This window comes from Hemibagrus wyckioides, linkage group LG08 (genome assembly GCF_019097595.1).
Source record: "Hemibagrus wyckioides isolate EC202008001 linkage group LG08, SWU_Hwy_1.0, whole genome shotgun sequence".
NCBI lineage: Eukaryota > Metazoa > Chordata > Actinopteri > Siluriformes > Bagridae > Hemibagrus > Hemibagrus wyckioides.
The window spans coordinates 13,749,273-13,774,405 of record NC_080717.1 but is presented as its reverse complement, the minus strand read 5'-3'; the positions used below and the strand labels follow the sequence as shown (position 1 = coordinate 13,774,405).

The 25,133-nt window shown below is 39.4% G+C and overlaps 1 protein-coding gene across 6 annotated transcripts in view; it reads left to right on the top strand.

Moving 5' to 3' along the window:
- drp2 (dystrophin related protein 2) overlaps nt 1-25,133 on the top strand; it is a 171,416-nt gene that overhangs the window by 44,958 nt on the left and 101,325 nt on the right. The window contains exon 2 of one of the 6 annotated variants that reach the window (XM_058396896.1): nt 6,317-6,449. The exons of the other annotated variants lie outside the window; for them this stretch is intronic. The gene's annotated coding sequence lies outside the window, so the exon portion shown is untranslated. The remainder of the gene's footprint in view (nt 1-6,316; nt 6,450-25,133) is intronic. 6 annotated transcript variants of the gene reach the window in all.

Here is a 25,133-nt window from a genome sequence, read left to right as displayed (position 1 = left end):
GGAATAATCGCACCAACTGTTATCACCTTCTCACCAAGCTGCTTGGCGATGGTCTTGTAGCTCATTCCAGCCTTGTGTAGGTCTACAATCTTGTCCCTGACATCCATGGACAGCTCTTTGGTCTTGGCCATGAAGGAGAGTTTGGAATCTGATTGACTGCTTCCTTCTGTGGACAGGTGTCTTTCATACAGTTAACCAGCTGAGATTAAGAGCACGCCCCGAGAGTGCTCCTACTGTAATCTCAGCTCCTTACCTGTATAAAAGACACCTGGGAGCCAGAAATCTTTCTGATTGATAGGGGATCAAATACTCATTTCACTCATTAAAATGCAAATCAATGTATAACTTTTATGAAATGCGTTTTTCTGGATTTTTTTGTTGTTATTCTGCCTCTCACTGTTCAAATACACCTACCATTAAAATTACAGACTGATCATTTCTTTGTCAGTGGGCAAACATACAAAATCAGCAGGGGATCAAATAATTTTTTCCCTCACTGTAGTTTAGCAAAAAACTAATCTTTTTTAAAGAGCTAATCCTTTTTTTTCCAGACATGTTTAAGGGTTAGTTATCACTAATAACAGAGAGAAGTAATATTACAGAGATAGCTTAACTACAGTAGATGAGATTAGCCCTCAGGGATCACAGTACTTTTTGTGGAAAATATAATATTCATTGTGATTACAAGCAATATAATAGGGTATTGAACTGTATTCCAGAAGCCTTTGTACTGTTGGTTAGTAATACAGTGCCCAGTGTAACTGAAGCTCTTCATATACCTTCTTTAATAATAAGTGGGCAAGATTGTATTAGGTGTAGCCTGCCAAATAAATTAATAAGAACTTTATTGACCCAAAATAAATTTTCAAATAAAGTTAGTCGAAATAACGTGACTCAACTTTTTCCCAAGAGCTCTATTTTTAAATTAAGAGCCATGTATCTCTTCTTTCCCATGCCCCCTCAAAGCCAGGGAAGTACACTTTAAAATTGTTATTAGTGTGATTGCGTCTTGTTATCGTCACTATTTATTATTATTATTATTATTATTATTATTATTATTATTCCGTTTCCTGGGCGCGCTACTAGTCCTAAACGGTAATAGCTAAAATTCTGGTTCCAACGCTAAAATGTTCATCATGTGTTTCTTAAGTGTGCTATTACTTTTCATGTTGAAAAGTATTGTAGTTTATTTTATATTAATATTAAATGCGATCGTTGCGGACTTCACTTCCTGGTTTCCGCACGGGCATTTAAGGAGAACGCGCACAGTTCGGGTTTTCTCGGAGATTTTCGGAAGCTGTCGTAAACAAGCATGTAAAACGTTACTAGTCCTAAACGGTAATAGCTAGAAACCTGGTTCCAACGCTAAAATGTTGCCCATGTTATGCTTATGTGTGCCATTACTTTTCATGCTGATAAGTATTGTAGTTTATTTTATATTAATTTGTACATGCATTTTTCACGGGCTTCCTGGTTTCCGTACAGTTCGGTCTTTCTCGGGGATTTTCAGTATGTCCCGTAAACGCATCTGTAGATGTCGTAAACAAGCATGTAAAACATTACCAGTCCTAAAGGGTAATAGCTAGAAACATGGTTCCAACGCTAAAATGCTGCTTAGGCGTGCTATTACTTTTCATGCTGGTAAGTATTATAGTTTTTTATATGGATTTGTAAATGTATTTTTCACGGACTTCAGACCGCTGCTGTGTGTGAGTGTGTGTGTGTGTGTGTGTGTGTGAGACGTCAGCTAGAGTGAGTGAAGAGGTTTGTTTTTAAGTCGTATCGTCTTTAAACTGATATTTAAGCAGAGCACACATGCTGGTTCGTTTAGACTTGATATTTTAACTGTAACTTTAGTTTGTGTTTATTATTCGATAATTTTTGCAATAGTTTAAGCATGTATAGTTTTTATATATGTAACGGAGGCTTGCGCTAGGTGCCGTGCAGCGAGTTGTATAAAGCCTGTTTCAACTTGCTTATAAGTCACCTTGCTTTTACTCCCTTTACTCCACTGATCTCAGGAGTATTATAAGCTACAGTTTAGCTGATTTATTAGCGCGCCCGTGCTTAAATTAATTTTTCAATGCATTTTTACGGACTTCACTTCCTGCACACGCTAGAAACATGGTTCCAACGTTAAAATGTTGCTCATGTTGTGCTTAAGTGTGCTATTACTTTTCATGCTGATAAGTATTATAGTTTATTTTATATGCATATTAAATGCATCACGGTGTGTGTGTGACGTCAGCTAGAGTGAGGGAGGAGGTTGGACGCATCGTCTTTAAACTGTTCCCAGCGCACACACTAGTTCGTTTAAACTTCATATTTTAACTGTGACTTTAGTTTGTATATATTATTTGAGAATGTCTTGCAATAGTTTAAGCATGTATAGCTTTTATATTTGTAACCGAGTGTAGCACTAAGTGCTGTGATGTAAACCTCATCTTTATAAGTTAACTTGCCAGTGATGGCTTTTATCCCTTGTGGTACGTTGTTAGCGCGTCCGCCATGCTGCAGACCCGGGTTCGAGACCCGCTCGGAGTTGTATTTATGTATTATTTCAGAATGTCTTGCAATAGTTTAAGCAACACATCGCTTAAACGGTAATAGCTAGAAACATGCTTACAACGCTAAAATGCTGCTTAGGTGTGCTACTAGTTTTCATGCTGATAAGTATTGTAGTTGTTTTTAGATGGTTTTTAAATGGATTTTTCACGGACTTCCGACCGCTACTGTGTGCGTGTGTGTGTGTGTGTGTGTGTGTGTGACGTCAGCTAGAGTGAGGAGGGTTTTTTTTTTTTTTAATTATCTGAGCATGTCTTGCAATAGTTCAAGCAACATATTCACAATCACACTCGCATTTTCTTCTGGAAATGCAGCATTCTAGTTACATTTATTCTTTGACTGTTCATTCAGTAGTGCCTTTTGGTCTGATACATTCGAGTGGCTTAAAGTTTAAATAAAGCTGTCTTCTCAATTTTCTAAAAATGATATAATTTTTGGTTTATTGATGGAAGATGTATATACTCAATTTGTACTGAATATTATTTTCATTTTGGGCAAATTTTATATTTATAAATGTAAGTCCCTTAAAACAGCCATCGTTTTCTGTTTTTCAAAAGGAATTTTGGATGTTCTGTAAATCTGTAGATTGTTAAAATGTAAAACTGGAAGAAGACTGTTTAGTTTATTGCAGAAATTTAAACTATTAGAAGACCCTACTGTGTCATTCTTTTTCTTATTTTTCTTAGTTTATTTTCATTTTGATTGGTGCTTTGTTCTTAAGGATCTTCTTATGATCTTGTATTGCCTTATTGTTTTTGTATTTTTTGCAAAAAAAACAAAAAAAATCAATTCATCTACCTTCAGATAGTAATGCCTGTGACCTTGATGATGTATTTTTGACAGTTGTTTCACACACCGCACTTTGTGGTAGGGGTGGGCGATACTGCAAAATTTGGTATCAATCCGATACCAAGTAAATACAGGGCCAGTATCACCAATATTGATACCGATACTTTTACTTTTAAAAGCATGAACTTGAGCCTGCATCTACTTTCCTGTAGGGTAGAGCAGTTTGTTATGATTTATGAAGTGAATGCATCATTAATATGCTAAATCAGAATAAATTTTCTTGAACACTAAAAGATTTTATAATTTGTGCTCTCAAAGCATCTGTATTTATGTGTATGTTAACACCCAGGACAGATTTTAAACACTTCTAAGCCAAATTAAAAAAATTTTTTTTTACTGTAATGAACTGAATTTGCAAAAGTATTACTAGAGAACAATGAAATTTTTTAAACATATATTTTTCTTTCCTTGAGTCCAGGATTTTTGTTCAGAAACAATAATATAATAAAACAATTTCTCTTTTAGCACTTCTTTGTCTTTAAACAAATAAATTTTAAAACAAATACACTGCTCAAATATATTTTAAATAAACAAAGTGCACAAAATTATTACTGGAGAACAAATGTTTTTAAATCTTTTTTTTAACAGTTTTCGTTAACTGTTTTGTTCAAAATAAAATAAAATGTATCCCTTTCATTAACACATTTGCCTCATTTTATAAAAAAAAAGTGCACAGTTCGTAAAAGTGAAGTAAATAAAGTGCAAATAACTAAACAAAAGCACATACTATTGCATCTGAGTCTGTATTTGGCTTTATACCCCAAAGCCCTCCTATGTCCAAGGAAATATTTCCTGCAGCCCCCTTTTAAACCTTGACACCCTGTTAAGACTTAGAGGTTTTTGTTCAGAAACAATAACATGTTTACATGTTTCCCTTTTATTACACCTCTCTGGCTTCTAACTGTCCTACCTTCGAGAAAATCCTTTCTGCAGGTAGAGATGACTCCCATGTGTTTCTTGGCAAGCTTGAAGAGATGGGAACACCGGTTCATTCTTTTTCCACCAAAGTAGTGGGTCTTGATCCTGTGGAATTGGCTCCTCTTCTGAGTACCGCCACATTTCAATTAAGGCATCAGTGCCAGTTGTGCGATGCAGCTGGACCTTTTGCAGCTGTCCCTGCAGGGGAGCTTGAGGTAGTTGCAATAGCCATTGCTGAGGCAGAGCTTGTGGCCGAGCTTGAGCTTGGTTCAGGAACAGACACTAAACTGAGATCTGAGGTCTGCTTCATTGACTTAATTTCAGTGATGAGTCGCCCTTTCACAAGTTCAACATTTGTCATGTCAAGGAACCCATGGTTTTTAAAACTTATGTCCAGGTAGGTACTGACAGCATAAAAGGTTTCAATACCTCTGAAATGACGTTGGCATTGTGCTGACAGCTCAGCAGCTAGCTTGCTACCTTGGCACTGATTAGATGCCGTTGATCTCAGAAGTAGTGACACCAGGGGAATCACTTTTGAAACTGAAACATGTTTTTCAGTTGATATCTCTCTTGTTACTTCTTCAAATGGTCTCAGAGCATCAATGGACAGACCTGATCATTGACCAGTCTTCCTCACTTAAGGACTGTAGTAACAGCTTCCTTCTGCTCGAATAGTCTCTCAAACATATAGAACAAAGAGTTCCATCTTGTTTCAACTGATGGTATCAGTTTGTTTTCTGGGGACTTCAGTTGATTCTGAACTTTTATGAGCCTCTCTGCTGCTCTTGTGCTGTGGTGAAAGAAAGCTACAATAGCCATGCATCTCTGCTGGATATCAAGAAGATCAGGGAGAGCTTTAATGGAGTCTTTTACTACCAAATTAAGAGTGTGTGCAAAACATGGATAATGTGCCCAACCTGCTTTGCACACAGCAGCAACCATATTGGCACCATTGTCTGTTATTACAGCCTGAACTTTGTCTGTTATGCCCCATTCATCAATGACTCTTTTTAATTGGGAGCAAATGTTGTCAGCGCTGTGTCGTCCTGAAAAACTACAGGTTTTTAGGACATAGGCTTGCATTTGCCATTTCTCATCAATAATATGGCATGAGACAGTTAAATAAGCGTCTGTGGCTCTTGATGTCCACATGTCTGTTGTAAGTACAGCACTGTTTGAAACATCTAGAGCTCTTTTTTTTTTTTTTTTTTACTTTTGAACGACACTCTTCATACATTGCTGGTATTTTCCATTCCATTAAATTTTTCATACTTGGAATCCTGTAATGTGGATTGAGTGTCCTCACAAAATTCCTAAAACCCTCATCTTCGACCACAGAGAGAGGTTGCAGGTCCTTTGCAATCATTTCAGCAAGGCTCCTTGAAATACTCATAGCTCTTGGGGAATCACCTAGGTGAAATAGCAAAGTAATTAAGTCTAGCCTAATGCCTATCTTGCCTATGTAGGCAAAATATAAAAATCCTATAGTGTCCCTTTCACAGTTAACAGAAAATGGATATTCAGATTTTCATATTATAGTTTTAAGGTAATTTTTTTTTAAATTCCAGTAAGATAATTCATATAAATAGCAGGTTAAAAAGTAACAAATATGATGACCAGTTACATTTTTTACAATTTAGCATTAACTTATACTGAAGCTCCAATATAACTAAAATATTAATTTCACCACTATATCTACCTGGATATCCATTGCCGCTCTGAAAGGACTCGGCCAGTGACCTCTGTCTCAGTGCTGGCACTGCTGGGGGTCTGTCTGAAGGATTTGCCTCCCCCTCTCTCCGTTTCTTTTGGAGCTCAGCGTTCTCATTTTTGTGTTGTTTTATGAGTTTGTGTAAATTGGTGGTGTTGCCACAGTAGTGAATAGACGTTCTACAAACATTGCAGTTTGCAGTGTGTTTATTTACTTCGGTAAAATAACTCCACACAATGCTCCTCTTTCTTTCTGTCATCTCTCATTCAGAGCAGCAAAAAATGCTTGCGCTTGGAGCAGCTGAGCCACGTGATTTTCAGGACAACTAAACACAGCAGAGCAGGGGCGGAGCAACGTGTGCGTACAAGTCAAGATATAAAAGGAGCAACTTATTCAGAGACATGTAAGCTTTTTGATGAACAGGAGCAACGTACTTTAGAATAGATAAGAGAATTTTTAACTAAAGTATCAATCTTGGCAGGCTAGTACCGATCCGATATCAATTCCATAGTTGGTATCGATAGTATCAATATTAGGATTGATTCGCCCACCCCTACTTTGTGGGCATAATTCACATGTCGTGCGTGTAACAGAGGTGTTGTGAAAACTAGCATTGTGTCTGTAAACTGTCAATCATATATTCTGGAGTTGTACTCTAACAAACACACAAAATCTCGTATCTGTAAACTGTTGTGGCCATAGATTTTGGAATTCAACTCTTACAAAACACAGAATTACATACAATAGTTTTAAATTACGCATGAGTAAATAAAAAAAAAATACACACAAATGTTCTGAATTACATAAAATTATTTTTGACTGATTTTATTCCATAGATTTCTACATGGTCCTTTAATCGGCAAAATAAAACGTTGTCCACACGAAGCAAAGTATGAGTGTAACTCATTTTGTTGAGTCATACGTGACTAGAATATATAGCATGACACTAACTTCTTTACACCACTCATTAAGGAGGACAGTTCAGAAAAAACAGCCTGGTAATAAGTTCCAGCAATACATAGAACTCATTTTCTTCTATACACAATTTAAACTCTAGTTTACCATAACAAAAGGTAGTGCCACCATGTGTCGTCATTTGGCATTACTTCATATCTACGTTACTAAGCTTTTGTCTGCTACATATTCCCTCTGGTCTGGGAAGGTATTGTCCATGGTAGCATTGAAATCTATCTATTTGTAGATTTTAGATTAGATATCAGAACTAACCTAAAGGTTTCAATGCAGTAAAGATGAATCTGTAACAATGCACATATACTCAGTAGTTACATATAATTGCATATATTATATACTTAATTCGTAGCCACATAGGGATTAAAAGCAGAAAATGCATGGGCAGATCTGTGTTTGGCATATTGATGCTGGGTGGCTGGATGGCTGGGTTGTCTGTGTGTGCATGGGTGGGTTGTGTAAGGCATTAGGAGAAGAAGGGGGAATAGTCAGCATCCGTGCTAATGCCGTGGCAACAAAGGGACCAGGGTGGTTGTGCTATATTCGTTCCCACTCTGCTGTTTCAGTCAGCTGCTTAGCAGAGTTGGACAGGGTGCACCTACCAAATTGTGAACTGACTTGGGATTATGTGTTCTCTTTATTATTCATTTGGCTGTCATTAGGTGTAGGAACCACACCAGGCTATGCAAGGTCTCTACATGTTTGTAGATATTGAAATCTGTCTGTGAACATTTGTTGGGGATCCAGTGCAGTACTACTGTACCTGCTTTAAAGTGTATAAAGGTTAGTTATGCTGTTCACTTAAACACATTGGATTATGTGAGGATGCAAACATTTGTACTTATGAGTACTGTATGAGGGAAGGTGACCGAGAGATTATGAATGCTTCCAACAGAAATCTTGTCTTCATATCACAAAGAGGCTGTCTTCTATGTTTAATTAGATTTATTTTCCTTTCGTTTCACCACTCTGTGAGTCTCAATTTCTTTGTTAAACCTCTTTGGTCATAATCTGCTCTATTCCAGTAGTTGCATAATAATTATGATGTTGTAATAAAGAGATTAATTCAACTCATATCTTTTTAGCCTAGATGGTACAAACACAAACATTCTTTCAGAAACTTTCTGCCTTTTGAACATAAATCTCACAGCAGCATCACAGCTTCTTACATAATAAATAAGCTTGTAACATTTAAAGTTTGAAAGTATGCTTTCTGTAACTGGTTTTGAAGGACATCTTTCCACAAAGGACTGAACTGAAAGAGCTTTAATCATGTTAATTAGATGCATTGAGCCCTGCTGAGGGTCATAATCCAGAAAGTTGTGATAATTATAGAAACTATGATAATTATAGTATGAAATGCTTAGATCTGTAAACATGAATGTTGTTTCCTTGGAGCTACATTGGTAATCCCTGGAGAACTATGATTGGCTATATAAGTTTATGAAGAGGTCTCTTCAGTGGACTTGGGATTGAGCTGTCAGAGGCAAGCACATTCCAATGAACTCATTGCACACAAGTACTATACTTTAAGCATTTGAGTTCTTGTCTAGAAATGTGTCTCTGAGCGGTACTGAACTGGCTCTCGCAAATATATCAATGGTCTAAATGCTAAAACATTATGCTAAAAGCATAAGACTGTAGTTTACGATTTAAAGAACCTTGATATTTGTAGTGTCCAAAAAGAATTACCCTGATGTGTAGGTGCTTGCAGAATTATGGAATTTGTAATAGATACTAACCACACTAAGGCGAGACTTAGACAGAAAGCTTCAGTACTGTGATATATATTCCACACATCATTTTCCAGTGAACTAAAATATTCACTGTGTTGCTCACCATAGCACAATATAATGGTTGATTATACTTTGGAACAGTACACATAAAACATTTTTGAAAAATCACATGCTGATAATAGATAAATAGCCCCAGCATATCTGACTTTGCTTCATCAGCTACAGGAATGCAGCAGAATTTAGTGTCAGCCATAAAAGATGACATACCACATGTTAAAATATAAATTAAACCTGGCTGCACCAGATCTGTGCTGCTTTAGAAACCAGATGACCTTAGTGTACTAATGGTTCAAAGGCTGCAAGGTAAAAAAAAAAAAAGAAAAGTTACATAGCAAAGTTTTACCTAACAAGTGCAGAGTGAAAATGGATCTCAGCCTGTTATGTGTCAGGAGGCATGCTCTACGCCAGGGACTTGCATCTGGTATTGGCAGTGTGTTTATTCTACTGTATATCATGGATTTGGGGAGTAAATGACAAAGCTGCTGCAAACACATACTTTTAGCTTTATTTTGAGCTACGGCCATCCTCAGGGCCAAAAATAATGCCTGTCTAGAAGAAATCCTTAATGGTGCCAGGATGAGTGGTCTGTCTATGTACAACACATTTATTCTTTTGTGTAGAGAACAAAATGTACTGCAGCATTCAGGTCTAACAAGTATTGTGAGTGCACTATGTATCTAAACTGGACATGACTAGTTTTAGACTGGCCCATTTTAGCACAGAAGAAAGGATGTTCCATATGCTCTTCTGAGAAAGCATTTTCTAGCAATTCCTAGGAAAAAAAACTCTGACCTTCTGAATTAGTTCTAAGGAAATACTGCCCAGTCTTTTGAAGTCTAACAGCTAAAATGTTTTGATAAAACGTTTTATCACATTCATAGTTCAGACAAACATCTAGACTATAAAAAGGAAAATCCCACATGGAAAGCCATAAAGTTTTAATTTTTGGTTACTACTTGATCAAAGATTTCATGATTGTATGTTTTGTGAAGGCTCTGAAAGGATCTCATTTAATCAGTCTGCTTTGCTCTGGCTAAAAACCCAGAAGAAATAATAGTACAATTGTACTGTACATATACCTTAGTGTATTACCTAAACATACAGACAGATTAATGGAAGGAATATTGACCTGTTGGCCTGTTGGGGCTCCACTTGTCCTCTTAGAGGAACGTGCCATCAGTTATTCTGACTAATCACCTTTTTCCTGAAGATGTAACATTTATACTCTGATGGGAGTGGTCTCTTCCATGATATCTTCATGTATAGGTCAAGAGACACTACTGAACAGTTTGATTAGTAGGAAAATAATGGAAAATCATAGAATTCACAGGGCACCAGTCTTCCTACTATGAGCTGATGCACTCCTCAACCTGTGCAGGAAAATAATCACATGCATCTTTATTTGAAACACCTTCTTTATTGTGTGGTCAAATAAAGTATGTATTCCTTTCCTTTCCTTTCTAAACCTAACCATATTATTTTAAGAATAGATGTTTAATTTCATAGAGGAATCTTAATGCTGAAATAAAATAAAATCTCAGACCAACTCACATCAGTGCACATTGACCTACTGTATTCTTACAATGAAGATTCATTTAACTTTAAAATTCTAAAGTAATTTTTCTTCAAACTCATTAGATCTGTCAGTATAATTCAACCAGGAACCTACAATTGCATTCAGAAGTACAAAAAGTATTCAAAAATATAAATGAGATATATAAAAATAGATGAAAAATAAATTAACTGAAATATTCAGTGTCGCATGCAGGGGATGTAACACGTTGTCAAGGATACAGAGAAGTTTCCTCAGCATTCTTCCTGTTAAGTTAGGCTTTGATGTCTTTGGCCACCCAGGGTTTGTTATTTGGAAAGCAGTGTACTGTCTCAGTGGGGTTGTGATCTGATCTGCCAAGGGGGGAAGGGCTATGGAGCTGTATGCCAAGGTTTTATCACCTCTTGTTTTGCAGTCCACAAACTGTTTAAAAGTGGGCAGGGTTGATTCCAGGGTGACATGGCTGAAATCCCTAGAGATAGCTAAGAAGGCACGAGGGTGCAGGGCCTGAAATCTCGCTGTCACAGAGTTAATGGCATCAGCAGCCCGCGTTGCATTGGCAGTAGGGGAAATGTAAACAGTGATGATAATGGCGTGGGAAAACTCTCTGGGCAAAATTATTAGCCCCCCTGTGAAATTGTAATTCTTTTTCAAATATTTCCCAAGTGATGTTTAATGTTTAAGTGATGTCTAGTATTTCCTATTATATTTTTCATCTAGAGAAAGTCTGATTTCTTTTAGTTTGGCTGAAATAAAATAATTATTTTTAAAAATGAAAAAAACTGCTAAGGTTAGCCCCCTTAAGGAATTATTTGTTTGGCTACAGAAAAAACCACTGTTGTCCAATTACTTGCGTAATTAACCTAACTTGCCTAATTAACCCAGTTAACCTAGTTAAATTTAAATTGCACTTTAAGCTGAGGATTAGTATCTAAACAACTAGCAAAATAATATGTTCCATCATCATGGCAAAGACAAAAGAAACTAGTTGAGACTTGAGAAAAAGAATTGTTCATGCTCACAATGGAGGAGAAGGATATACATGTTTATCAAAGCATTTTCAAGTGTCAAGAACTGCCGTGAGAAGAAGTTTAAAGAGACCCACACAGTGGAGAACAAGACTGGCAGAGGCAGGAAGTGAAAGATTTCAAAAACTTTGGAAAGAAAACTAGTGAGAGAGGTTTCTAAAGACCCAAGAACAACTGCCAGGACACTAGTGAATGACTTAGCAAAGTCTGGGATTGATGTATCAATGAAGACAGTCACTAGAGCCTTGCACAGGAATGGACTGCAAGGTTGCTGACCAAGAAAGACTCCACTTCTGAAGAAGAGACACCTAGAAACTAGACTGAAGTTTGCTAAGGACAACCTGGGGAAAAATGATGCATACTGGAAACATGTCCTTTGGTCAGATGAGACAAAACTAGAGCTCTTTGGCTTAGAGATGTTGCCTGTGTTTGGAGAAAGAAGGGAGAGGCGTTCAACCCAAAGAACACCGTTCCCACAGTGAAACATGGCGGTGGGAGTATAATGCTGTGGGGATGTTTCAGTGCGTTTGGAACTGGGAATCTCGTCAGGTTTGAAGGAACCATGAAAAAGGAAGACTACGAGAAGATTTTGAGAGACAACCTCAGACAGTCTGCAACAAAACTTGGTCTGAGTCGACGTTTTGTCTTCCAGCATGATAACGACCCAAAGCATACCTCACTTCTGGTAAAGAACTACTTACAAAGGAGCAAAGTGAACGTCCATGAATGGCCTGCACAAAGCCCAGACTTAAATCCAATAGAAAATCTGTGGGGCACACTAAAGTCCAGAGTTCATGCCAGAACACCAGCAAATCTGGCGGAACTTGAGAGATTCGCTAAGGAGGAATGGGCTGCCACTCCTCAGGAGACATGCTTGAAACTTGAGAACTACAACAAATGACTAAAGGCTGTTATCAAAAAAAAGGGATACACTATTGACTATTAACATCAGAGGGCTAATAATTTTGACCTGTAGACTTTTTTTATTCTTGGTTATAATTTTGTTTCTGTTTGTATTACAAACACTCCAAGCTTCCTAAATAAACTATTATGTTTAAAAATGCTGTGTTGAGAAAATCTTCTCTCCATTAAACAGCACTTGGGAATTATTTGAAAAATAATAAAAGATTTTATAGGTGGCTAATAATTTTGTCTTCAACTGTATATGGCGTCAAATCCGTGCCATAAGTATCGTACTTGTAAAAAAAAATATCGTGCTTGTAAAAAAAAATATTGTACTCGTAAAAAAAATTTACTTGCTCGTAAAAATAAATAATACACGTGAATCACAAGGATGCTTCTCAACCTACTGCCCTTCTCTAGCCAATCAATAAAGTGACATCGCTGACGCGACTCTGCCGGTTAGTGTTCGAACCTGTCTTAAGCAAGTGAGAAGATTTAATTAATACGCTTAAAGTTTCTTATATGTGTATCTATTGTAGTATTGTGTCAAACCTCCTGTTATTATTGCTAAAGAGTATTTTTAATGAACTGGACAAGTGTGTCATTGTACAATCATTAGCATCATAGCATAACATTATTGTTGCTCAAACAGTTGAGTAGTGCGCTAGCAGCGCTAAGCTCATGTGTTCAGTTTCATCATGATGAAATGTATAGCATTAAAGTAATGTAATTCACATTGTGTTTACTCTTATCTCTGTATTAACCCAGACTCTTAATCAGAGTTCTGTATCACCCCGTCCACAGGCTCAGGTCAGTCAGATACAGGGTCAGGGGCTGCAGGATCAGAGACACACATGCACTGATCAGGACATGGCCAAGTGCATGCTGGTGCTGTAATGAAGCATATAATTCCCCATGCAATGTTTTCAAGATGACCATTAATAAAAGCAGATTTATATGAGTATATGAAAGTCTGCTGCATTAATCTTTATCACATTTTTGGCTCTTTCCCTGATATTTTCAGGAGGCAGACTGCCTGTGGAAAAAGAAGAATAAACACTATTCCAGAAACCAGGAAAGATAACAAAAGCTTTAGTCTGAATGTTCAGGGCTGCCTTTGATATATAAAATACAGCTGTTGTTTTTTTTTCCGTAATGTTTTTAAAGTATTTGACTCTGCACTTGTTTCTGCCCATTGCAGTAGTTTTATTGCTGCAGTTTCTATAATTCTGTGTCAAGGGCTGTTACTGCTATAGTTCTGTCCTATGTTGAAAAAAAGAAAGAAAAAAAAGAAAGAAATAAAATAAAGTTTTATTAAAGCACTGACTTACTGTTTCATATTAAGGTCAGAGAGAGAGAAAGAGCTGTTTATTCATATTATAACAATGGCTTCTTGTCAAGTCAAGCTCAAAATAACTCTTTAAATTAGTATTTATTTCTAGACTCTTTATTTTTGTCTGTGTGCTAGAGACAGATCAACATCATTATGGAATTGCATGCCACCATAAAATCTGCAGAAGGATTTAGGGTTAAATGCATTGCAAAGTGATGCTATAAATGTAATTAAAACACATTTATTCCACAATTTACTGCACATAGTTTAAAGTTAATAAATACAGATCTCGTACAAAGTCGCGGGATGGGGAGTTTGGGTCAGTGTGTGTCCTAAACTGTGCCTGTGGTCACAGCATCCACTCAGTCTCTGTAAGCACAACTCCAGCACTCTGCTCCTCTAGGAAGAAAGCAATGTCCTCCACACCTGCACAAAACAACTGGAACATTTAAGAACCATTTTAGACATATTACACCTGATTCCTTGGACAAGGCATCTAACTAATGTATACATTGATATCGATTACATGTAGCTGTGTGTAATCACCTTCTCACTTGCTTAAGACAGGTTCAAACACTAACCGGCAGAGTTGCACATCAGTGACGTCACTTTACTGATTGGCTAGAGAAGGGCAGTAGGTTGTGAAGCAGTGGAACAATAGGGACTTTTATCCCGCCCCCTAATCTGCATAAAACTCTGTGTGATTTTTGGAATAACAAACACTAGCATGCTGGAAAGAACAAACTAGCATCCTTGTAATTCATGTGTATTATTTATTTTCACAAGCACGATAATTTTTTTTACGAGTACGATATTTTATTTTACAAGTATGATACTTATGGCGTGGATTTGAGGCCTTAAACTTACTTCCTGGATTTGACAAGATGATGCCGGTGAGGTCAGCTGCCGCCACAACTGCTCCTACCCTTTTTTCTTTGTTTTTGTTTTTTAAGTTAACTTACAATACAGTAAAACTGGCAAATTCTTCAAAATGGAGTGCATTAGGTACAATAGAGATACTTTGTATACCAACAGAAATAAATGTACTCATAATTCAATGTTTTTAACCCCGGATCCCAGCTGGCTGAGTGAGATCCTGAGGGAGAACAAAGAACACGACCCGAAGCGGAGGCCTCGGGGAAACGAGCTGGCGAGCAGGCCAGGCCACTGGCCGTGGCCTCAGGCTGAGAGCCCGTGCACACCGCACACCTCTGCCTACCATCCTGCTCGCCAACGTCCAGTCGCTGGAGAACAAGCTTGATGACCTCAGGGCCAGGGTAAAGTTCCAGAGAGACATTCAGGACTGCAATCTCCTCTGCTTCACCGAGGCATGGCTGAACCCAGCGTTGCTGGACCACACCATCCAGCCGGCCGAGTTCTTCTCGGTTCATCGCATGGACAGATCACTGGAATCGGGGAAGTCACGGGGAGGCGGCATGTGTTTAATGGTGAACAGTAGCTGGTGCAACAGCACGAACATTGTTCCTCTCACACGCTCCTGCACACCCAACCTGGAACTATTGACTATCAACTGTCGTCCTTTTTATCTTCCTCGGGAGTTTACATCGGTCATAGTCAGCGCCGTTTATATTCCGCCTCAGGCGGACATGGACACTGCTTTATGCGAGCTGCATGAGGCACTCACAGCACCAGTTTCAACACCGGGATGGTGGCGGGGGACTTTAACAGTGCCAACCTCAAACGCACAGCGACAAACTTTAATTAGCACATTACCTGCCCCACCAGGGGTGAAAGGACACTGGACCACTGCTATACAACATTCAAAGATGGCTACAAGGCACAATCTTGCCCCCTGTTTGGGAAATCCGACCACGCTGCCATCTTCCTTATGCCAAAATATAAACAAAGGCTCAAGCAGGAAGTTCCGGCTCAGAGGGAGGTTGCACGCTGGACGGACCAATCAGTGGCCGCTCTGCATGACGCACTAGATGATGCAGACTGGGACAGGTGCAGCTCTGATGACATAAACATGTTTACGGAAGCGGTTATGGGATTCATCGGGAAACTAGCGAATCTGATTGGGAAACTTTCTGATGATAGTTTCCCAATCAGAAGCCGTGGGTGGATAAGACCATCCATGACACTCTGAGATCCCACAACACGGGGCTCACCAGTGGAAACATGGACGAGTATAAAGCTGCATCCTACAGCGTGTGCAAAGTGTTGAAGGAGGTGAAGCGGTGCTACAGACAGAAGCTAGTCACAATTTCACCAAAGTGGCTCTAGGAGTCTGTGACAGGGGCTAAGAATTATGAAGGACTACAGAACACCATCTTCCAGATCGGTGAATGCGGACGCTTCACTGGCAGACGAGCTAAACACCTTTTATGCTCGCTTCAAGGCTGCAGCTCACAGTGCTAATGGCGTTAGCAGTGCAAACAGTGTGCTAAGCAGCATGCATGAGGAGCAGGCCAGAGAGGACAGCGCATTCATCATGGAGCATGACGTGAGAGGCATTCAGGAGAGTGAATACCAGGAAAGCAGCAGGACCAGATGGCATCATGGGTTGAGTCCTGAAGACCTGTGCTGACCAGCTTGCTCCAGTGTTCACTGATATATTCAACCTCTCCCTGGAACAGTCTATAATCCCGACGTGCTTCAAACGGTCCACCATTGTTCCTGTCCCCAAGAAACCCCAGCCTGTCTGCCTGAATGACCACTGCCCAGTAGCCCTGACCTCAGTAGTGATGAAGTGCTTCGAAGGACTAATCAGAGACTTCATCACTTCTTCCCTACCTGACACCCAGGACCTGCTACAGTTCGCGTACCATCTCAACCATTCTACTGAGGATGCCATCGCACACCTCCATCACACAGCCCTGAGCCACCTGGACAGCAGAAAGGGGAATTGTGTTAAAATGCTGTTTGTTGACTACAATTCAGCGTTTAACTGTATAATTCCCTCCATACTCACCACTAAGTTGGTGATTCTGGGCCTCAGCCGATGGATCGATGGATCTCCAACTTTGACAGACAGACCACAGGCAGTACGGATGGGAAACCATGTCTCACCCTCACTTAACCTAAGCACTGGAGCCCCCCAGGGTTGTGTTTTGAGCCCCCTGCTGTACTCACTGTACACCTACGACTGTGTGGCCACTTCCAGCTCCACCAACATCATTAAGTTTGCAGACAATACTGTGGTGGTGGGCCTGATCTCCAACATCGACGAGACGGCCTACCTAGAGGAGATTAGAAACCTGGAGTTATGGTGCCAGGTCAACAGTCTCCTCCTGAACGTCAGTAAGACTAAGGAGCTGATAGTGGACTTTAGCACAAAGCAGGAGAGGAATTACCAGCCCCTGACTATCAACGGGACCACAGTGGAAAGAGTGGACAGTTTCCGGTACCTTGGTGTTTACATCACGCAGGACCTAACATGGTCCTGTCACGTCAACATCCTGGTGAAGAATGCCCAGCAGCGTCTCTATTATCTTAGATGTCTAAAGGACTTTAAACTGCCCTCAAAGGTGCTAAAGGCATTCTACACCTGCACCATTGAGAGCATCCTGACGGGAAGTATCACAGCCCGGTTTGGAAACAGCACCAAGCAAGACAGGCAAGCTCTCCAGAGGGTGGTGTAATCAGCGGAGCGTACCATCCGCATCGAGCTTCCTGATCTGGAGAATATATACAGCAAGCAGTGCTGGACCAAGGCCAGGAAGATAATGAAGGCCATCCCAACAATGGACTCTTTTCTCTCTGTTTCCATTCCTTGAAGGCAAATACAGAGAGAATGAGGAGGAGCTTCTTCTTTCTATCTATCTATCTATCTATCTATCTATCTATCTATCTATCTATCTATCTATCTATCTATCTATCTATCTATCTATCTATCTATCTATCTATCTATCTATCTATCTATCTATCTATCTATCCTATATTGCCAAAAGTATTCGCTCACCCATCCAAATAATCAGAATCAGGTGTTCCAATCACTTCCATGGCCACAGGTGTATAAAATCAAGCAAATCAAGCAATCAAAAGAATGGGTCGCTCTCAGGAGCTCAGTGAATTCCAGCGTGGAACTGTGATAGGATGCCACCTGTGCAACAAATCCAGTCGTGAAATTTCCTCACTCCTAAATATTCCACAGTCAACTGTCAGCTGTATTATAAGAACGTGGAAGTGTTTGGGAACGACAGCAACTCAGCCACGAAGTGGTAGGCCACGTAAACTGACGGAGAGGGGTCAGCGGATGCTGAGGCGCATAGTGCGAAGAGGTCGCCAACTTTCTGCAGAGTCAATCGCTACAGACCTCCAAACTTCATGTGGCCTTCAGATTAGCTCAAGAACAGTGTGCAGAGAGCTTCATGGAATGGGTTTCCATGGCCGAGCAGCTGCATCCAAGCCATACATCACCAAGTGCAATGCAAAGCGTCGGATGCAGTGGTGTAAAGCACGCCACCACTGGACTCTAGAGCAGTGGAGACGCGTTCTCTGGAGTGACGAATTGCGCTTCTCCATTTGGCAATCTGATGGACGAGTCTGGGTTTGGCGGTTGCCAGGAGAACGTTACTTGTCTGACTACATTGTGCCAAGTGTAAAGTTTGGTGGAGGGGGGATTATGGTGTGGGGTTGTTTTTCAGGAGCTGGGCTTGGCCCCTTAGTTCCAGTGAAAGGAACTCTGAATGCTTCAGCATACCAAGACATTTTGGACAATTCCATGCTCCCAACTTTGTGGGAACAGTTTGGAGCTGGGCCCTTCCTCTTCCAACATGACTGTGCACCAGTGCACAAAGCAAGGTCCATAAAGACATGGATGACAGAGTCTGGTGTGGATGAACTTGACTGGCCTGCACAGAGTCCTGACCTCAACCCGATAGAACACCTTTGGGATGAATTAGAGCGGAGACTGAGAGCCAGGCCTTCTCGTCCAACATCAGTGTGTGACCTCACAAATGCGCTTCTGGAAGAATGGTCAAAAATTCCCATAAACACACTCCTAAACCTTGTGGACAGCCTTCCCAGAAGAGTTGAAGCTGTTATAGCTGCAAAGGGTGGACCGACGTCATATTGAACCCTATGGATTAGGAATGGGATGTCACTTAAGTTCATATGCGAGTCAAGGCAGGTGAGCGAATACTTTTGGCAATATAGTGTGTGTGTGTGTGTGTGTGTATGTATGTGTGTGTATATGTATATATGTATATATGTGTGTGTGTATATGTATATATATATATATATATAATATTACATACCCGATAACTATTGGCTTTTCATAACTATTGGTATTTCATAATTTAACATGTCTTAAATTTCTACTATGTTAGTTTTTATTTTTCCTATTTTTCTCTATATATGTTACATATATCCCTATATTTTTCATGTGCACACACTTTAATTTTAATTTTTAAAATTTTTTTTCTTTTTTCTTTTTTTCTTTCTTCAAATGTTGGACAGTCATAAAAAGTATTTCACTACATGTCGAACTGTGTATGATTTCATATGTGATTAATAAAATTTGAATTGGAATTTGAATAATTTGATGTCAGAACTGCACACACTTTCCTTCACTGTAATGTGTCCAGGATTGCACCATTATCACATAAATCGCGACACCCCCTCCCTTCATCTTGCTGCTCACTGAGCAATTCCTGTCCACCCTCACTAACTGAAAACCAGCTAAACTCACAACAGAGTCCGCTATGTAATCATACAGTCATGTTTCCGTGAAGCACATAACAGAAGCTTCGCGGAACATATTCTTTAAGAGTAATGTTAACTTGTCCATCTTGTTAGCCAGCGATCTTATGTTTCCCATGACGATAGATGAAAGAAACGCACTGTATCTCCTTTTTCTTAGCCGAGGCGTTTTCCCTCTGTAGCCCCAGTATTTCCTCCTTAGCTCCCTCGGAATTTCAGGTCTTTGTCCTAGCGTGCCGCTGTGTTGGAGACTCATCAGCGGACCCTTGGTATAAACAAAGGAGCCCTGGCTCCATTACTATAGATATACAGTAATCCCCCATTTATTGCGGGGCTTACGTTCCAAAGAATAAACAAAAATCCGCGATACACTGACTCCACCCTCCAACACTCTTTAAACACACACAAAAAAATTGCAAGCATATAACGAGATGAATTAATAGGGCTTGCAGAAAAACCATAAAAATACAGTGTACACAGCACAAAACAAAACACTCGGGACAGTGACACACGACGAACTGGGACGCTGGAGAATTTTGCTTCCCTTTCCCCAAATGTACGCATAGCCAGCAGCCAATCACAACCGTGATTAAATGAATGGGGCATTCCGATTGGCCAGATTCGTTCCTTCAGCTGTACTGTATTTTGATTTTCTGTATCCCCGCACCATGCTTTCCTAAACAACGCTACGTGTTCTTATTAACACTTTACTTCATTTTCAATTAATGTTTATATTTTGTAATCAATAATTCTATTTTTATTAATAAATTACTCGGATGCATCGATATACTGGGAAAATCCGCAAAAAAATTTGTTATATTCTAAATAAAAATCCACGATATACCGGGACCGCGATATAGTGGGGGATTACTGTATAATGTTAATATATTGTTTCCTCTGAAATTAATCATGTATACTTGGATTCAGGCAAGGTACCCTAATAGTGTGATCGCTAATCGTGGCCAAGAACAGAACATCAATAATGTGACTGTATTTTGAGTCAGATTAAAGTAGCTTAATGTTAGCTATTGTTAGCTACTTAGGGTTACTAAGTTTGTGTGCGCTACTGTCATCATTGTCAATTTCTATTCCTACTTGAGTAGTACATCTTTAAGTTCATTAAAGGATTTGGTTTATAACAAGTCTCACAATATTGATGAATAGGAATTGTAGTTGGCAAGTAAAGCCTCACTTGTTATACTTTGTTACATTTTATAGATTTATTGAAAAAAAATGAAACTGTTGAACACATATTGAAAACATACTCAAATCAAGTTTATGACCAGTACAAATCTATAGATAATTGTAAGGTCTGATGCAAGTGTACATTGATATCAAATGTATTTGACTCATCTAGGATATGTCCCATTTTGTATTCAATGCCTGCAATTAATGTATGATTGTGACTTGAGTTTACAGTCTCCTTCATTAAGCTTTGATATCAAAAGGCTGATAGTTGATGATAAAATCAGAAGTGTGTTAAATAAACATGGCACCTTTGGTAGCAGACAACACAATATTTAGATGAGCAGAATTATTGGAACAGATCAACATTTTCATTTATTTTTTTGTATTGGGTTCCCATAACCCAGAACTTCCCATCGATGTCAGATGTTGAAAAAATTTAATCTAACGTTAATTATCTAACACTTTACCAAATCTGACTCTAACTCCACATTAACCTGACTGGATCAGTTGAGCAAGACTTAAACTAAAGAAAATAAATTATGCAGTCTGGATGAATGAAGATACAAGGTTTATTGCAAACAGTGCTAGCTACAAGAATTAAGTTACTCTAATGAACATCCCAGCAACCACTGAAACAAACTCCAATACATTTTATCCTTTTCTCTTATAATTGCATGATGACCTAAACCAACACACATCAGCTGAAACGCACTTCCATTTTACATAATAATCAAACTTCGATTATCTTTGTAAACAGGCTCATTCTAGCACGGAAGACAACATGGGGAAGTTATTCAGAGCCACCACTCTTTCATCTGTTAATTAATTATAAATTTACAGCTATTTCATATATCCCTCTTGTTTTCCTTTCCTAGCTTTAACCTGCACGCAGCTGAATTACATTCAATCCTCCCTTAATGTGCTTCAATGCAACAAACTTTCTTAAAGCTCAGTACCAGTCTTCACAAGGTACCAGCACTTCTACAAGTGGACAGGATGGTTTTGACCTCAACAGCTGCACTAAAGTTGAGGCAGCAGTTAAGGTTCCATCTACTTCCGAAAAGAGCTGTCAGACTAAGGCTGCTAAAACTGTTACTACCACTACACAGCCTGCTCAAAGCTTGTACAAGGTTAATAAATGCACCTAAACTTCATGTCCCTTTTGTCGTGTTAAGCTTTACATTGTTAAACCATTAAACAGTTGTGGTCAATAAACAAAGGCGGTGTCTGATACTACTCATGTTGTCTTCTCATTTTTCCCTTCCACACAAACACAAACAAAATACATTGCAGATTTAATGAAAACAAAGTCAGCAAGCAAAACTCAGTCTCCAGGAAAACAAGCGCAAAGTTAAAAACCGGAAAGCAAAACACTCCAGCAAACAAATCCAAATCAGAAGGCAAAATACGAGAAATCAGAAAAACAGAGTCCATACACAGAGAATCCAATAGCATAAAACTTGGTAAGGTCACGGGGAACAATACTACGTGTTGTGTGTGCCGTATATGAACAATAGAACCAGGAAGTGTTTCTTCGTGGGTAGCTCAGAATTCGGTTGAGGGCTCCCTCTGGTGGTCTGACTCTGGGTTGAATGTTACAACAGCTGAGTCACTGGCTTTCTTTAAAGAGCAAGTGAAGACCTTCCTTGTCCTAAAAATACTTGAACTAAACCACTTTGGATTTCATAAAATAAACACACAGCAAAAAAATGAAATAAATTATTTGATGTAGTAGTACTGATGTAATTAGGCTACAGGTTTGTGTTTAAAGAGTAATTTACAGTGACACAGCTCAGCCAATCACAACCAAGGACTGGAACTATCTATTTTACAAATTATGTTTTATATATAGTAATTTGTCTCCATGTATAAACAGTGTATATACTGTATTGCATTATATTTTTATCTGAGAGAAGTTCCCATTTTTGCAACACTAGTTGGTGACGCATTCTAACGTGGAAAAAAACCTTTAAAACAACAGTCAGTGACATCACTAACAACCTCCACTGGGCAGAGGTATCAATATACACTGTTTGCAAACTACTCATCTACGGTAAGAATTGAAAGACCAGGTTGGAAATCAAAAAGAAATAGTGAGTTGAATCACAAAAGGTCAGTAACCTAGATTAACCTCTAGCAGTGTGGAAAATGAAACAAAACATACAACAAACTGATCAAGTATGGTGGAGGTAGTATCATGGGCTTGCATGGCTACTTTGGAAATGAGCTCAATAATGTTTATTGATGATGTAGCTCATGACTGTAGCAAATTGAATTCTGAAGTCTTCAGAAACATTCTGTCTGCCAGTTTACAACAACGGTCCATCAAAGGAAAAAGGAGTAGGTTCTAGACTAGCCAAGTCAATCACTAGACCTTTAACCCATTTGAGAAGCATTTCTGAAGAAGAGACTGAAAGGAGATATAGTTGGACAATTGACAGGGGTTGAGGTCAGGTTTTTTAATCAGGGGTTTGATAACCGCTAATTTAAAAGATTTAGGCACATAGCCACTGCTAAGGGAAGAATTTATAATTTTTAGAAGGGGTTCTGTAGCTACTGGTATTATCTGTTCATGGAAACATGTAGGTAAGGGATCTAGTATGCAGGTTAGTAGTTTTAAAGAATTAAACCTATTAGTGAAATTAAATCAGGCTCTTGAAGGGGAGTAAAGCATTCTAAACACTGATCAGAAATAGTAATATTATCTACCAAATTGTTTGGTTTTAAATGAATAGTCTGAATTATCTGCCTGATATTATTCATTTTTCTTTTAAAATGATTTATGAAGTCATTGCTGTTGTATATAGATGGTGTATGCTTTTCTGCAGTGGTTTTACTCCTAGTTAATTTTGCTACAGTACTAAATAAAAGTTTAGGATTGTTTTTGTTATATTCAAATAAGGCAGATACACTGATCTAGCAGCACTAAAAGATTTTTTTGTAGCTCAGAAGGCTTTCCTTCCATGCTAATTGAAATATTGATAATTTAGTTTGACAGCATTTATGTTACAGTTTCCTAGCTGATTGTTTTAAGGTTTGTGTGTTGCCATTGTACCAGGGTACTAGTTTCTTCTCTTTAATTATTTTTCTTTTAAGCAGAGCTACAGTAGTATCTAGGGTGTAGCGAAACACTGACTCCAATTAATCAGTTGCCTGATCAAGTTCTGTGGGGTCAGATGGCGATCCAATTATGGATGATAATTCTGGGAGACTATTGGTAAATCTCTCTGCAGTAGCAGATTCTAATGTATATTTAACATGGTGACATGGCAGATTGCGTGTCTAGTGTCTAAGCCTCACTGTGGGTGAGGGGTGTGTGCCTACTTTTCCTGCCTCAGCAGGCCAGGCTGGTGGCTACTGGTTTATAGCCCTATCTCCTTGCTGCGGCAAGGAAAAAACATGACCGTAGGAGAAATCAGGGTGTCTAAAAGAAAGGCTTTTATCAGATTGTCTCTCTGTGGCAACCAATGCAGCCATGTAATAGCTAATGGCCCATCTGCTTTGTGGCATGGAGGGCTAAATCTGTCAGACCTCACCGGTGAGCCCCTCACTGCAGATAAGCTCCTTTAGCTCAGCCTGGTACATCCACAAAATTGCCATTTTGTGCAGCGCTGCACTGGCTTTACCTGCGGCCATATAAGCCTTTCCTATAAGGGCCACCATGGCCTGACAGGGCTTCAGTGGGAGTGCAGACTTTCTCTATGTGATCGATGAAGCAACCCTAGCCATTGCCACATACCCATGTTCATCTAGGCCCACAATTGCTGAATAGCAGTGACCTAATACAGATTATTCCACAACCTCAGTGTGCAGGTCTGGGAAAAAATAAGAGATGCTTGCATGGAGGTGGAATTCAATGTGAAGTTAGGTTGCGGTCATCAAGCTCAGAGCTAACATTTCATCTAAGCTAAGCTTAGCATAAGCAGCTTTTTGAACACCACAGAATGTGGTATGGTCTGCAACAATGCTTAGGTAGGTGGTATGTGTCAAAGTAACATCCACATGGATGGCAGGACACGAGGATTCCCAGCAGAACATTGCCCAAAGCATGACTCCGCTTGCTTGCCTTCTTCCCATAGTGCATCCTGCTGCCATGTGTTCCCCAGGTAAGACACACACACACACCCAGCTATCCACATGATGTAAAAGAAAACCTGATTCATCAGACCAGGCCACCTTCTTCCATTGCTCCGTGGTCCAGTTCTGATGCTCATGTGCCTATTGTTGGCACTTTCAGTTTTGCACAAGGGTCAGCATGGGCACCCTGACTGGCCTGCGTCTATTCAGCCCCATAAGCAACAAACTGTGATGCACTGTGTATTCTGACACCTTTCTATCAGAACCAGCATTAACTTCTTCAGCAATTTGAGGAACAGTTAGTTTATCTGTTGGATCGGATCACACGGGCCATCCTTTGCTCTTCACGTGCATCAGTGAGCCTTGGTCACGCATGACACTGTTGCTGACCACTGTTCCTTCCTTGGACCACTTTTGATAGATACTGACCATTGCAGACCGGGAACACCCCACAAAATCTGCAGTTCTGATCCAGTCGTCTAGCCATCACAATTTAGCCCTTGTCAAACTTGCTCAAATCCTTAAACTTGCTCATTTTTCATGCTTCTAACACATCAAATTTGAGGATAAAATG